Source organism: Atractosteus spatula, chromosome 3 (genome assembly GCF_055471065.1).
Source record: "Atractosteus spatula isolate fAtrSpa1 chromosome 3, fAtrSpa1.hap1, whole genome shotgun sequence".
In the NCBI taxonomy this organism is placed as follows: Eukaryota; Metazoa; Chordata; class Actinopteri; order Semionotiformes; family Lepisosteidae; genus Atractosteus; species Atractosteus spatula.
The window spans coordinates 68,251,490-68,266,245 of record NC_142708.1 but is presented as its reverse complement, the minus strand read 5'-3'; the positions used below and the strand labels follow the sequence as shown (position 1 = coordinate 68,266,245).

At 51.4% G+C, this 14,756-nt stretch overlaps 1 long non-coding RNA gene across 1 annotated transcript; it reads right to left on the bottom strand.

The window, feature by feature from the left end:
* Nucleotides 1-47: 47 nt before the first annotated feature.
* On the bottom strand, nt 48-10,135 carry LOC148838390 (uncharacterized). Its single transcript, XR_016090857.1, has 3 exons — nt 9,871-10,135; nt 2,639-2,731; nt 48-1,573 (listed from the first exon to the last, which is right to left on the bottom strand). It is a non-coding gene; the product is annotated as an uncharacterized LOC148838390 (long non-coding RNA).
* Between the last annotated feature and the right edge of the window lie 4,621 nt (nt 10,136-14,756).

Below are 14,756 nucleotides of genomic sequence, written 5' to 3'. Positions count from 1 at the left end.
ACAGACAGCAGAGCTGATCCAGGTTCATGATTAAAGCAAGTGCAGACTCACAGGTTAGGTGGTTTTTATTATTGCAACATGATTAAAGGCAGGAGTTGAGATTTGCAGTATTACATCATCTTGGACACAAAGGTTAATCAAGACCTATTGCCAAAGTGGTTTGAGGAAGTTGCACAGCCAGCAGTACTGTAACTAGAGAAAAAATGATCCACTTTTAATACTGAAGTCAGTGCCCTTATAGTTAAGAGGGAAAGATCTCTATTTAATGCTGTACTTGTCAATGCAACCAGCCCCTAGACTACTGTATAGAGTTTATTCCATTTATTTTCTTTGCTCATATCAGCAATAACAGTGCCAGAGGGAACAAAAAAAAAGAATTTTAGATCATGAATTCTGGTAACAAAGCAAAGAATCAAAATTCAGCTGTGATCTTAAAACAGACATATATATACACAAACATTTAAAAACCAAACAGTTCTTATTCATACAATAACACGAGTGAAATACAATCTCAAGACCTCAACGGCAGGTTTTGGGCTCCCAGTGGAACCCCAGCTCTGTCCCGCGGCCCGAGCTCTGGAAGCCCGGATTTAACTCGGGGGTGACAGCCCTGCTCCTGCACCCAGAGAGCATCAGATGCACCGGCCCCAGCACGGATTCCCAGCAGGAGCTTCTGGGATGCCTCCTCGCTGCTTTTCAACGGACAGCAGATTTCTGGACCTCCATGTTCAGGCGAAATCGTTCGCGCTCGGATGTGGGCGTCCTTCCACGCTCTCGCCAACAAGATGTGCCCGAGGGTGAAACTGCAGCTTGTCCATGAATCCTGCAGGGCCCTGGGACTGCGCGAGCACGAGCCAAGCAGACCCATGTCTCCATTCTGAGAATCCTGATTTTGTCAAAGCAGTGAGGAACAGCAACACACCTTTAGTTGGGACAGTGTGGATCACTTCTGCTGGATTCACCTCGGGTAGTCGCTAGTGCAGGGGTCTCCAACCCTGTGCCCCACACTGTACAGGGACATGGCATCATCAGTTCCTAAAGACCTGCAAGAATGGAACTGTGACCTGGAACTGTAAATAGCTGAATTAGAGCAATTTAATCTCATTTTGAATAAAAAAAATGAAGTGTCTTTTTCTCTTGAGGGCCAGAGTTCCCTAAATTAGCCTCCGCCCCATGATCTTGTGACAGCCCACACATACAGGCAACAGGATGTGGAACCAGGGAGGAATCCAAAAGTGAAACAGAAGACTTCCGAAGAAACAAAATATACTTATTGGCACTAATGATGTAAACAGGGCTCCCTTGTTTCCTCCCTCTTAAACCTCTGTCTCTCCCCCCTCGCCTTCCGTTTCTCCTCTTGCTGCCCAGTCGCAGGGGGTGGGGTCAGAGGTGAGAGGTCAGGGGTCGCTGGGTCAGTAGGTCGCGTCAATGGCGTTCATGGTGGAGTCCATCTCGTGGCGGAAGGAGACGCGGGCTTTCCTCGTGAGGAAGAGCTGACCACCCTGCGCGCCCTCGCCCTCGCTGCTCACCGAGGTCGTGGAGCACAGGCGCGTTTTGCCCTCGGGGGGCGCCTCTGGAGAGGAGGAGAAATGTCAGAGCATGCGCGTCAGTGGCCCAGACAGGCCATAGTCAAAAAGCGTTCGATTCCCATGGGCCTTATTGCACTTGTTACGTCCCCACTATGGCTCAGTCTCGGGGCGAATGGGGACTAACACATGAGCTTGGTTTAACGGACGGCAATACACAAACAAAAACAACACTAATGACACTATTCTACAACCCAATACCCTCTAAACCCGTCTCCTGCGAAAGGGGCGGCAAAGTCTTCCACCAGCTATCTGTCTGCTCCATCTGAACTAAGCTGTAATGGAAAACCCCCCAAAAAAAAAAACGTGGAAGCCACAACAATCCCAACCCTGCACCACAGCCAAGAAGACAAATCCGATACGTCTCGCGTTTTCGCCGTTTCTTCTTCTAACACCTCTCTTCCAAACACCCTCTCCAGACATCCCGTACCGGCATTTAAAACCGGACCGCTCTCTTCAACCAATCCAGAGACAGACCCAATTTAGGGACACGCCCACTTTCCAAAAATGGGAGGGGAGTCAAAAATTAAACCAGAATGTAACAGCATTGGATCACGGTTTCAGAGAAGCTCTACACAGCTTGAGTAAGGGGGGGGGGAGGCCTTCAATCATACCTTCCAAAGAAACCTGGATTCTCCCTACTCTGACCACCTCTTGGTGACAAGTTAGTCACTGATACATCCATCCATTCATTTTCGAACAGCTTCATGCTACTCAGGGCGAGCCGGAGCCTATCCCAGCAAGCAATGGGTAGCAGGCAGGGTGTACCCTGGGAAGGACACCGATCCATCACAGGGCCGAACTGACACACACTCACACCGGGGCCAATTTTCCCAGAAGCCACATATCCTCCCAGAATGCCTTAGGACTGTGAACCTGGGGCACCCGCAGGAGGACGCATACAAACATGCAAAGGGAGAACATACAAACTCCACACAGACAGCACCCCAGGAAGTGAGCCCAGCACTTCTAAAACCAGGGCCAAGCACACACCCGGGTCGCCACGCCCCAGTCCCTCCCCAGTCCCCTCTCAACTCATGCAGTACCATTACCTGACTGTGGGGGGCGCTCTGGCTCCTTGCTCCGGTCCTTGTCCTTGCAGCGGCGATACCAAGGGAAGCAGTGCAGCCCCTTCACACCCATCCCTGGAGAGAGGAAGACAGGGGAACAGTGAAGGAGAGAACGAAAAGATTCAGTCAAGCTACAGGGATGAATTCAATGTCCTCCAGGGTGTTCAAGTACTGTAACGTTAAAAAAAACCCACAAATGCGCGGCCACAGATGCCTTCAGTTTTTATGATCCATCTTTATTTCATTAAATCCCCTCAGGGGTATGTTGTTAAACAGAGAGAAACCGAGTTGGGAAAGAGGTAGACACAGGTTTTCTCCTGTGTTAGAACGCCTGTCCTCTCCGGTGAGACTGTGAAGACTCAGTCAGAACAAGCTGGCAGGATTAGAGTGTCACAGCGGCAAGACCTTACTGCATTTATTTATTTATTTATTTATTTTATCTCGTGTTCTATCTTTCAAACCCGTGCGCGTGACGCGATTTCTCCAATGACGAATTTGCACGCGAGGGCTTTTTTAAAATGCAGCACACACAAAAAATGCTTTTTTTAAAATGCAGCACAAAAAAAAGCTACTTGTTATGTTCCAAATTCACACCTTCAGGATAACAGCTTCTGAAAAAAGCGCGTTCAGCGCTTTCCTGTGTTAAGTGTAAGCCAGCCAGGCGGGGGTTTTAATTTAACACGGGCCCCAGACGAAAGCGATCTCGACTTCACCGACAAGAGCTCAAGAGCCGATTTCCGCTGCCAGACAGCGCGGCACAGCACGAGTTTTCGCTCTGAGGAGCCAGCGAGCCCGGATCTCTGCGCTCTTATCTTCGAAAGCCTGGCGTGCGTGTTTGCGGTGGATGACAGAGCCGGGTTTGACAGGAGACCTCGTCATCGTGCCGACAAACATGAATACATCGCAGACAGGTGAGACACCCTGCGAAAGTACCTTTAATTCTTCTCAGCCTTGTCTTTGAAATTGGCCCTTCGCACAGAAGCCCGTTCTTCTTGCAGGCCCTGTGTTCACCAGGTCTCCTCTCGTGTACCCACTACAGAGTCGTGACCTAAACTCTTCTGCAATGATTAAATACGTTGAATCATACCGTCTGCTCTGGAACCAGCTGTGTGCTCCAGATGTTTTGCGCAATGGTAAAGCCCTTAGGAAAACGTTAACAAACCGCTAATGTGTCAATATAACTTCATCACAAGCACTGTTATCTTTCAAAAACTGCCTGGGGGAGATTCTCTGGCTGCAAGATGCTTCTTTCCAGTTTGTCAGGTTTTTGGATTCTGAGAAACGCACAGGGGTGTAAACCAGACCTGCTGGTAATGTCTCTCTTCACCGGAGACATATCCTGCCTAGATATGTCCACATCTCCGTCAGCTATGAGGACAGGTATAGATTCTCCAGAGAGATCGGTGTCCACATCTCCCTCAGCTGTGAGGACAGGTATAGATTCTCCAGAGAGATCCGTGTCCACATCTCCCTCAGCTGTGAGGACAGGTATAGATTCTCCAGAGAGATCCGTGTCCACATCTCCCTCAGCTGTGAGGACAGGTATAGATTCTCCAGAGAGATCCGTGTCCACATCTCCCTCAGCTGTGAGGACAGGTATAGATTCTCCAGAGAGATCCGTGTCCACATCTCCCTCAGCTATGAGGACAGGTATAGATTCTCCAGAGAAATCCGTGTCCACATCTCTCTCACCTGTGAGGACAGATATAGATTCCCTCAAGGGATCTATGTTGACGCCTCTTTCACCTGCATGGACAGGTATAGATTCCCTGGAGGGATCTGTGTTCTATGGGCTCCTCTCATGGGGAACCTGTCTTATGCTCTTGTGTAACTAGAGAGGCACACACCGAAAGGCACAGGTGAGACAGTTTGGGAGAGAAAGAGTCGGCAGGACAGACATGTTCCAGCTCGCTGTGTCTGAATTGGGTCAGCCTGCAGAGGGGTGGTAAAGAGCTGCAATATTAATACATCCCCTCTCCCACCCTCCCCAAATAGACACTGGCTCACCAGTTAGGAATCCAGGGTCCTGGCACTGACTGCACTCCTGCAGACTTATTTTGGCCAGAACCAGGATCAGGCACAAGTCCCAGTGATGGACAGCGACCAGCTCTCTCCCCACAACGGGACGCCTTTGTGTGCCGTAAAAGGGACTCGAATTCCTCTCTTGCACTGAATCCCCAGCGCCTCACGGATCACTGGGCAAAGCCACTTCACTCTGGGCCCCCCGGTCCTCCTGCTTCCTCCCAGCACGCCAGGATCACTGCTGTCCTCGTGTCTAGACTGAGCTTTTCACTGTGCACCGCAAGGCATTAGGAAACAGCAGGGCCGTGCAGGCTGAAGCACCCTGCTTATCGAGCCTCTGTGAGCCAGTTCAGCTGCCCGGATCATGTCTGCCCCACCCCCAGCTATTTAAGCACATGAGCGTCGCCTTTCGAAAGTGGCAACAGAGCCGCCACACTCCGAGACGTGCAAATGCAGCACACTGCTCATTAGCGGCAAACTGTGTGGGGTGAAAAAAATGCCACAGCTGGTTGGTGTATACCTGCGATCTGGGGGTGTGATTAATTAATTGTGTTTCTGTAGTGCTTTTTGGCCCAAACAATTCCAAATCCTCTTTATATGCAGAAGGGGCCCCACTTCACCCCCCCACCCGTGTAGCGCTGCAAACAGCTGCCCTCCTGCACACAGGTCAGGGGGAGGAGGGAGACTCTGCTGCACCAGCTGAGTGAAGGGGGGGCTGTAGGGAGGCCAGACTGCACAGATCCAGGGTCAGCACTCCTACAGACAGTGTCCCGGGATCTTTCATGTCCAAACAGGACTGGATGTCAGTTTGCCGTCTCAGCCACCAGCTCCTGTCCTCTGTCCTCCCCACACAGGGGTGTTGGTTTGGACACGGTGGTCCAGAGGGCTTAAGAGTTCACCCATCACAACACTAACCAGGCCCAGCTTTGCTTCTCTGCTGACAGCTGATGAGACTGAGGCACAAGACGTTAGCAGTCCTGTTTGAGTATCTGTGATTAAAGCGTGCACACAGCTGTCCGCGCCGAGACATGTGGGGGCTGTCTCCCCTTAACACTTTCCTCTTTTCTTACCTGGGGAAGCCCAGGTCTTTGGCTTGGAGTAATGATTACATTGTCGATCACGGTGGCGTGGAGGCGTCCCATTCCATTCCTCCCTGTCTGGGGAATGCCGGTGTTAACGTGACGGGGGTTCAACTCCGTCATGAGGCGGCAGAAGATTTGTCTGCAATACAGGCTGGAGGTCTGTCTTACCGGCTCGTTTCCAAGAAGCTCCAATTGCCTGCTTGTTGAGTAGCTCCTGCAAGGTTCCCTGTGGGGGTGAGTGAGGCGCAGGGCTGCTCCGGGACCCGAGCTGGGAAACCGTTCGTCCGTGGGCGGGTCCCTTGCTCCTGCAGGCCGTGGGCTAGGATCCGCTGAGGACCGGGAGTCCCGGCCGTCGGCGTACTACCTCCATCCCGGCCCCGAGTCCCGCCCGCCCAGAGGCAGCGGGTCAGCCCCGACGAAGGCTGAGCGGCACAGATGTCAAGGAAGCAGACGGGTGTGCTGGGAAAGCAGCGTTTGATCCGCAGTGAGAGCAGGGGGCGCTGCAACAGATAAGCGTGAATTCCGTTTCGGGACTGGGGATCCTTCTGTGTGGAGTTTGCAGGCTCACCACTGTGTTTGCCTTGCCTCTGGCTTTCCTCCCACCTCCTGCAGTCCTGCTGGTGAGATTAACTGGCGTCTGTAGATTCTCCCACGTGTGTGTCCGTCCAAGATGCCATCCTGCCATAGAGCCTGCCCTTCTGGGATGAGTTGCCGGATGGCCACAGCCCCCTCCGAGGCCTGGCCGGGTCCTAATGGATGGATGAATCTTCAGCGTCCAATTTCAGTTGTGTGGTGTCTTAGTCCATGAGGAAAATATTCCCAAGGTGCCATGTGTATGTGGCCGGGGGGCGTGACCAAAGGAACATGCCGCCGGGGGGGGGCAGCAAGGTGCAGGAGGTCAGGAAAGTGTTATCGTCTCCCACACACCCCCCCGTCTCCAGTTGGGCAGTGTGGCAGTGGGAGCGAGTGGCGCCATGCCCGGAGTAAAAATACCCTTCAGAAAGAGCAGGGGCACCATGCCAGGGCAAACAGACGGAACAGAGGCATGCCATTAATTCCACAGAAAGAGGGAAACCGGCCATTTCCCATGGAGATCAGCCTGATCCTGCTTTCACTGGGCTGGGAAAAACACAAACCCTTAACCCTTGAGAGCAAAGACGCGCAGATTTAAGGGGTGAACTTCTGGTGCCAAACTGACTGATGGGACGTGGGCCGGTTTCCAAAGCTGTGCGTGTGAGCTGAATAAAATCGACCAGAAACCCTGCCGCTAGGCCTGGTCTCCAGACTCCCCAGCGGGTGTCTCAGTTACAGAACCTGACCCCCAGAATGAACCGATCATCTACTGATTCCACCCCTTCAAATCGATCGCTTTCAGGCTGCTGCATTCAGAGGTCTGATTCCTCCTGGCACAATTCAGAAGCAACTCAGAGCTCTTCTTTAGGAGCGGAAAACAATTAAAATAGTCCAATTAATGAAACCATTCCAACCCTCACGTTTTCATCTTTAACTACTTGACTTTTGCGTTTGCACCTCCGTTCTGTAATCAATGAATTGGCTTTACTATTGGTCTTAATTAGCCAATACGGCGGTTTGTGTCAAACACTGACAGATAGATGATGTGCAGTAGGGCTCATACACCGCAGTTCTTGTGATGGGAGTGTCCTTGACTGCTTGACTTCAGCTCTCCGGTGCTCCAGGACACTGGTGTTTTATAGGACTGATTAAATCCCCATATTCCTCATGACAAGCGAAGGCTTCATCTTGTCCAGCTGAGCAGTTATTGAACTGAATAAAACTCGTGTTGGTCCAGGTCTGGAACCAGTCGTGGTCCAGGAGGACTATGGTGTCTCCCACCCTCAGTCAGGACATGACAGGGTCACAGAATGGGAGCAGTTTACCAGCTTGTCCCAGCTTGTCAACTTGCTGCTCTAAAGAAGCCTAGCGTGCCTGCCGACAGGTGGACCAGGACCAGGACCGGACACCGGCCCGGTCTGAGCTCCTGCCCCAGCAGCACGCAGCTCCACAGGGGAACCACTGACGAGCACCTGCACGGCAGGGAGGAGTCACCAGCAGCTCCTCCACTCCAGGGCACAAAGGTTAAGGAGCTCTGAGTACAAAATCGAGAGGCGGCTAAAGACAGCTCAGTGTTGCGCAACAGGAGTGTCTCTCTCTCACACACACACACAAATTCCCAACACACACACAAATTCACTCTCTCTCTCTCTACACACACACACACACACTCTCATTCTCACACATTCAAATTCAATGGGCTTTATTGGCATGACCAGTGAATCGTAGTGTTGCCAAAGACAATAACAATTAACATTTCCAGACGCATGATAAAACATTCGACAACATTTATAAAATCCATTATTTTCTGTTCAGCGTTACTGAAGCTCCGACCCTGCGGCTGCGGCGCTATGGAGATTTTATGGACTAGGAGTTTAACTCGACGGAAGTTGGAAGCTGTATTGATTCTGGCAGGAGGTTAGATCTGTCGTTTGAGGGAAGAGCGGATGTCTTATTGTGGTTCTTGCGCGCTCTGTGGCGGACACGCACACGCGTGCGACGTGCAGAGTGTGACTGGGGGAGTCGGACACGGACAGGCAGGCGCACCTCCAGAAAGCAGAGCGCTCAGACGGATACAGTACGGGCTCGGCAGCCGCCGCCTTTCAGAAACACAGCCTGCTGCGGCCGTTTACAGGAGAGACTGTACCCCCCCCCCACACACACACTCGTTTAAAAAGTATTACTCGTTTATTTTTTCTGTATCCGCTGAAGCCGTCTACCTTTGGTACTCCTTATTTGGCAATTTGAGCTTTCCGCGGATCGTTTTTTTTTTTAAAAAAAACGCTCTTCTCAATTGCAAAAGCAGAGTTGAAGAAGAATAATACATTTAAGGGCAGAGGAGCGGTCGGTCGCGATTTCGGTTCTGTGTTTTGCACACCCAGTACAGCCGGAAGGCGATCGGGCTGGGGGGCAGAACCTTAGTTTAAGCGCGTGAGGACGCTCGAGATTCCCTGTACTTCCCGGAAGGAGCGTGGCGAAGTGTTCTGGGGCGGAGATCCTCGGTTCTGGTTCTGGTTCTGGAGAGTCGCTCGAACTCCCCAGTGGCTGGGGACACGGCCGGCCACAAGACCGATCGAGCCGAGGGCCGGTTCTGTTAACGGGTTATCGAGGGCGTGGGCGTCGTGACCGCCTGGATACCGCGGGGCTCTGCAGGACCAGGAGTGGGCTTCGTGGGCTTGTGGGTCAGTGTGTGACCCACTTGAACGCGCTCAGGGACGACCAGTTTACTTTCCGCGGCCGCGCCCTGTTGTCACAGCGCTCCAGCGGGACAAGAGGGAGATACTGTCCTTATAAGCGATATTAACATTAAGAATTAGGCGTCTCAAAGTCGGTTCCTGGAGAGCTTAGTCTTTTTTTCTTCCTGTTCCACGCTCCTACTCCGTTGCACAGTCGGTCTAATTAATTCATTAACTGCATGATTGGACCACTTCTAACCGGGTTCTGAGGTGATCTATAGCTAAACTCTGCTTTTAATGAAGTGAATGTATGTCCTGTGTAATCAACAAGGAGAATCCTACACGTGTCTAGTTTACAAGATAATTAGGTTAATTGTTTAATTGACTTCTGAGGCGGGATCAAAACTCACAAGACCCCAGACTCTTTAGATACTGAGTCTGTCCTGCGGTCTTCGGTTTTTTGATCCAGCCTGCGATATCGGTTAAACAGTTGACCTAATTATCTTGTCAACTGCACGTACACAACACGCAGTAGTCTTTTTCTTAAGGTCTTTTACAGCTGATTACACGTTCACTGCATTGCATCACCTTGGAGCCCGGTAAGAGGAATTGCAATCAAGCAGCGAATTAGTTTATGAGATTCTGAAACCCAGAATCCTCCAGAAACTGAGCGTGAGGCTCCTGCGCTAAATACAGGGCTGGTCAAAACTTTGACAGTGTCTACAAACCAAATAAAGGGAAAACGCCCCCCTTCTTTCCACTGCGCTCACGGGATCCCAGTCTGTGCGGGACATGAGGCATGTCCCAAATTCACAGTCTCGGGACGGACAGGGCTCCAAAGAGAAGTTTCACTTCATCTTACCTGTTGCAGGATAGAAGCCCACAGACAGCCAACCGGTTGGGTCTTCCGCGAGTACAAATGTTTAGAAAGCAAAGCGACGCAGCGTATGGGATTCTGCTGGAAAGAAAAGGAGTCTTCTTCTGCAACTCGGCGCTGCCTATAGGCTATAACTGGCCTGCTGTAAATCCTCCCCGGTCATGTAAGACAGATAATACTGGTATATGCGCCCCCCCGCACACACAGGCTGTAAGGGTCGGCCCGAACGGCAGCACGGAAAGATTTCTTGAGAGCGTGGAGCGATTTAGCTTTAAATAGCTAATCCAGGGAGTTTGGGCACGTGACTCCGGCTGGCCTGCACACGCCCCCTCCCTCCCGCCAGAGCACGAGCGCAGACGTTCCCAGCGCGCGTCCGGAGCTGTCTGCCCGCCGGGGCGCGCACCTCTCGGAGCCGGTGTTGGCGAAACGTGTTGTTCGATGTCCCCAGGCTGTGCCGCCGGGCAGTGACTTCTGAGAAGGAGCCTCCGCCTTTTTGACAGAAGATCGTTGTTTTTTTTTCTAAGAAGCGTATCGCTGAAGTCTCCTGCTTGCCGCACAAGTTTGTATCTTCCCAGAATTTAGCGTGTGTACGGTGTGCTGGTGCGATTTTTACTTGAACCCCGCAGAGACGGGTTTCTGTAATCCGCACTCGTGCCGACGCTCAACGGCAGAACTTAATCCCAGGCTGAACCCGCTGGCACTCGCAATTATATCTCCAGTACATCATCGCAGGCAGTTACCTAATTTCCCCTTTTTGTTTCTTAGTCATGGCATAATCAGACAGGGTTTGGCTCCGTGTAGGTTTAAGCAGGGAATTGTCCGCCGTTTGAACGATTCTGTCCTCCTCAAGCACAAAAGAGGAGCGCTGAGCTCACCCAGAGCTCTCCTGCCCTGGTTCTGCAGAGCCCCGAACACGGCTTCTAACGCCACATCTCCCTAAACCTCCAGTGACTGACAGCCTAGGAGCTCTTTTATAAGCCATTCATCAGTTAAGCAATGAAAGGGACACTGGTCTTTGGGGGCAGAAGTATTCAGAGTTTTGATCCACTGTCCTGCACTATCCTGGGACTGCTCTGTTTTCCCGAGCAGTGATCTGCTGTCCTGCATTCTGTTGTGACTGTGCTGTGTTTTCCTGAGCAGTGATCTGCTGTCCTGCACTCTGTTGTGACTGTGCTGTGTTTTCCTGAGCAGTGATGTGCTGTCCTGCACTCTGTTGTGACTGTGCTGTGTTTTCCGGAGCAGTGATCTGCTGTCCTGCACTCTCCTGTGACTGCACTGTGTTTTCCTGAACAGTGATGTGCTGTCCTGCACTCTGTTGTGACTGTGCTGTGTTTTCCTGAACAGTGATCCGTTGTCCTGCACTCTCCTGTGACTGTGCTGTGTTTTCCTGAGCAGTGATCCGCTGTCCTGCACTCTCCTGTGACTGTGCTGTGTTTTCCTGAGCAGTTATCTGCTGTTCTGCACTCTCTTGTAACTGTGCTGTGTTTTCCTGAGAAGTGATCTGCTGTCCTGCACTCTCCTGTAACTGTGCTGTGTTTTCCTGAGGAGTGATCTGCTGCCCTGCACTCTCCTGTAACTGTGCTGTGTTTTCCTGAGCAGTGATGTGCTGTCCTGCACTCTCCTGTGACTGCGCTGAGTTTTCCTGAACAGTGATGTGCTGTCCTGCACTCTGTTGTGACTGTGCTGTGTTTTCCTGAGCAGTGATCTGCTGTCCTGCACTCTCCTGTAACTGTGCTGTGTTTTCCTGAGCAGTGATCCGCTGTCCTGCACTCTCCTGTGACTGTGCTGTTTTCCTGAGCAGTTATCTGCTGTTCTGCACTCTCTTGTAACTGTGCTGTGTTTTCCTGAGCAGTGATCTGCTGCCCTGCACTCTCCTGTAGCTGTGCTGTGTTTTCCTGAGCAGTGATGTGCTGTCCTGCACTCTCCTGTGACTGTGCTGTGTTTTCCTGAGCAGTGATCTGCTGTCCTGCACTCTCCTGTAACTGTGCTGTGTTTTTCGGAGCAGTGATCTGCTGTCCTGCACTGTCCTGTGACTGCGCTGTGTTTTCCTGAGCAGTGATGTGCTGTCCTGCACTCTCCTGTGACTGCACTGTGTTTTCCTGAACAGTGATGTGCTGTCCTGCACTCTGTTGTGACTGTGCTGTGTTTTCCTGAGCAGTGATCCGCTGTCCTGCACTCTCCTGTGACTGTGCTGTGTTTTCCTGAGCAGTGATCCGCTGTCCTGCACTCTCCTGTGACTGTGCTGTTTTCCTGAGCAGTTATCTGCTGTTCTGCACTCTCTTGTAACTGTGCTGTGTTTTCCTGAGAAGTGATCTGCTGTCCTGCACTCTCCTGTAACTGTGCTGTGTTTTCCTGAGCAGTGATGTGCTGTCCTGCACTCTCCTGTGACTGCGCTGTGTTTTCCTGAGCAGTGATCTGGTGTCCTGCACTCTCCTGTGACTGTGCTGTGTTTTCCTTAGCAGTGATCTGCTGTTCTGCACTCTCTTGTAACTGTGCTGTGTTTTCCTGAGCAGTGATGTGCTGTCCCGCACTCTGTTGTGACTGTGCTGTGTTTTCCTGAGCAGTGATCTGCTGTCCTGCACTCTCTTGTAACTGCTGTGTTTTCCGGAGCAGTGATCTGCTGTGCTGCACTCTCCTGTGATTGCACTGTGTTTTCCTGAGCAGTGATCTGCTGTCCTGCACTCTCCTGTAACTGTGCTGTGTTTTCTGGAGCAGTGATCTGCTGTCCTGCACTCTCCTGTGATTGCGCTGTGTTTTCCTGAGCAGTGATCTGCTGTCCTGCACTCTCCTGTAACTGTGCTGTGTTTTCCGGAGCAGTGATCTGCTGTCCTGCACTCTCCTGTGATTGCGCTGTGTTTTCCTGAGCAGTGATCTGCTGTCCTGCACTCTCCTGTAACTGTGCTGTGTTTTCCGGAGCAGTGATCTGCTGTCCTGCACTCTCCTGTAACTGTGCTGTGTTTTTCGGAGCAGTGATCTGCTGTCCTGCACTGTCCTGTGACTGCGCTGTGTTTTCCTGAGCAGTGACCTGCTGTCCTGCACTCTGTTGTGACTGAGCTGTGTGCAGCAGTTCTCTTGAGCCCTGCACTATGGTTACACTGTCGGCTAATCAGCTTTATTTGCTGAGTTTCCAAGACAACTTGACACACAAACCCACAGAGATCAAGGGTACGTTGGCACTGTGGTACACCACACACACAGGCAGGAAATACACCAGCTTCTCTGGCAGCAAATCCAGTAGGTCCCAGAGGATCACTGGGAGCTGTCCATGTGGGAATGCATGGTAAAGGCATGTTGAATCCACATGCGAGCACTGCCAAATGACATTAAAACTGCACTGAAAGTGCTAAGTACTAAGGCACATGTATAATGGGAAGCTTCTTTAAGGCCAGTCCCTTGTTGCAAACTATCGTAAGATAATAACAGATATTATTACCATAATATCTGATAATAACAGAATACTCTTCTAGATAAGATGAAAGGGACACAGGTTACTCATTCACCTGCCTCTCTGTATCTCACAGCCTGGCAGATTCCTTTCTCGATTTCTAGGATGTTGGTCCAGTTTTGGGGAGCGCAGGGCCAGGCCAGAACTGGGGTCCCCTTACTCTTACCCAAGAACACGTCCTGCAGACACTGGGACAGCAGGAGCTGGCAGCTGGCCAGGGATCCACTCCAGCCCCCGTCCAATTCCGAACCCCCTCCAGGTCCCGCTTCCCTGTAGATCACCCCCAGAGCCGTGGGATCTGTCCTCCTGGACCGGGCCCTGACATCCCGCAGGATCTCCTTGATCTGGGCTCGGTTGCCACTCACAGGATGTGAGGGAGATGGACACACATGATCTCTGACACACCGACACAGATACACACACTCTCTGACACACTGACACAGATACACACACACTGACACAGATACACACACACCGACACAAATACACACACTGACACCAAGGGAGATGGACACACACGCTCTCTGACACACCGATACAGATACACACACACTGACACAGATACACACACACCGACACAAATACACACACTGACACCAAGGGAGATGGACACACACGCTCTCTGACACACCGACACAGATACACACACACCGATACAGATACACACACACCAACACAAATACACAGACACTGACACCAAGGGAGATGGACACACACGCTCTCTGACACACCGACACACCGACACAGATACACACACACCAACACAAATACACACACACTGACACCAAGGGAGATTGACACACACACACTGACACACCGACACAGATACACACACCAAAACAGATATATGCATACTGACACAACGACACAGACATATGCACATACACACTGACACACTGACACTGAGGGAGGTGGACACATACATGCAGACACAAACAGTCACAGAATTATATTTGATTATAGTTAATGTCTCAATGAAATGACTGATTGAGTGCTGTCCTGCTATCCAGAGCTGGGTGCTCTGGGTTAAATTCTTATTTTGCTGCCTGAGCTGGGCCTGTGCACTACTCTGCACAGCAATCTTTGCACCTTGCAGATTTTTTTGCCAGGTTTTCAGCTCTTTTGCTGTGCTTTAATCCTCTCTGCGTGCTCACAGAGCTACACTGCCACTCTGCTGTGAGAATTATGTGTTGAGCATAGCAAAGCCTTCACAAGGGGGTTGCATAGTATGTAGATACTGATGCAAACAATAGGTGTGTGCTAATTAGGGTTAGTTACTTATACAGAATCACGTCACAGCCACACATGAAAGAGATTTAGGTGTCTACACTGGACTGGGCAGTTTCATGTGACTTGAAACGATGTGGGTCAGGGCAGTGGAGGGTGGACCAGGGCCTGGACCGGGCACTGTCATGTGACCCGGGGC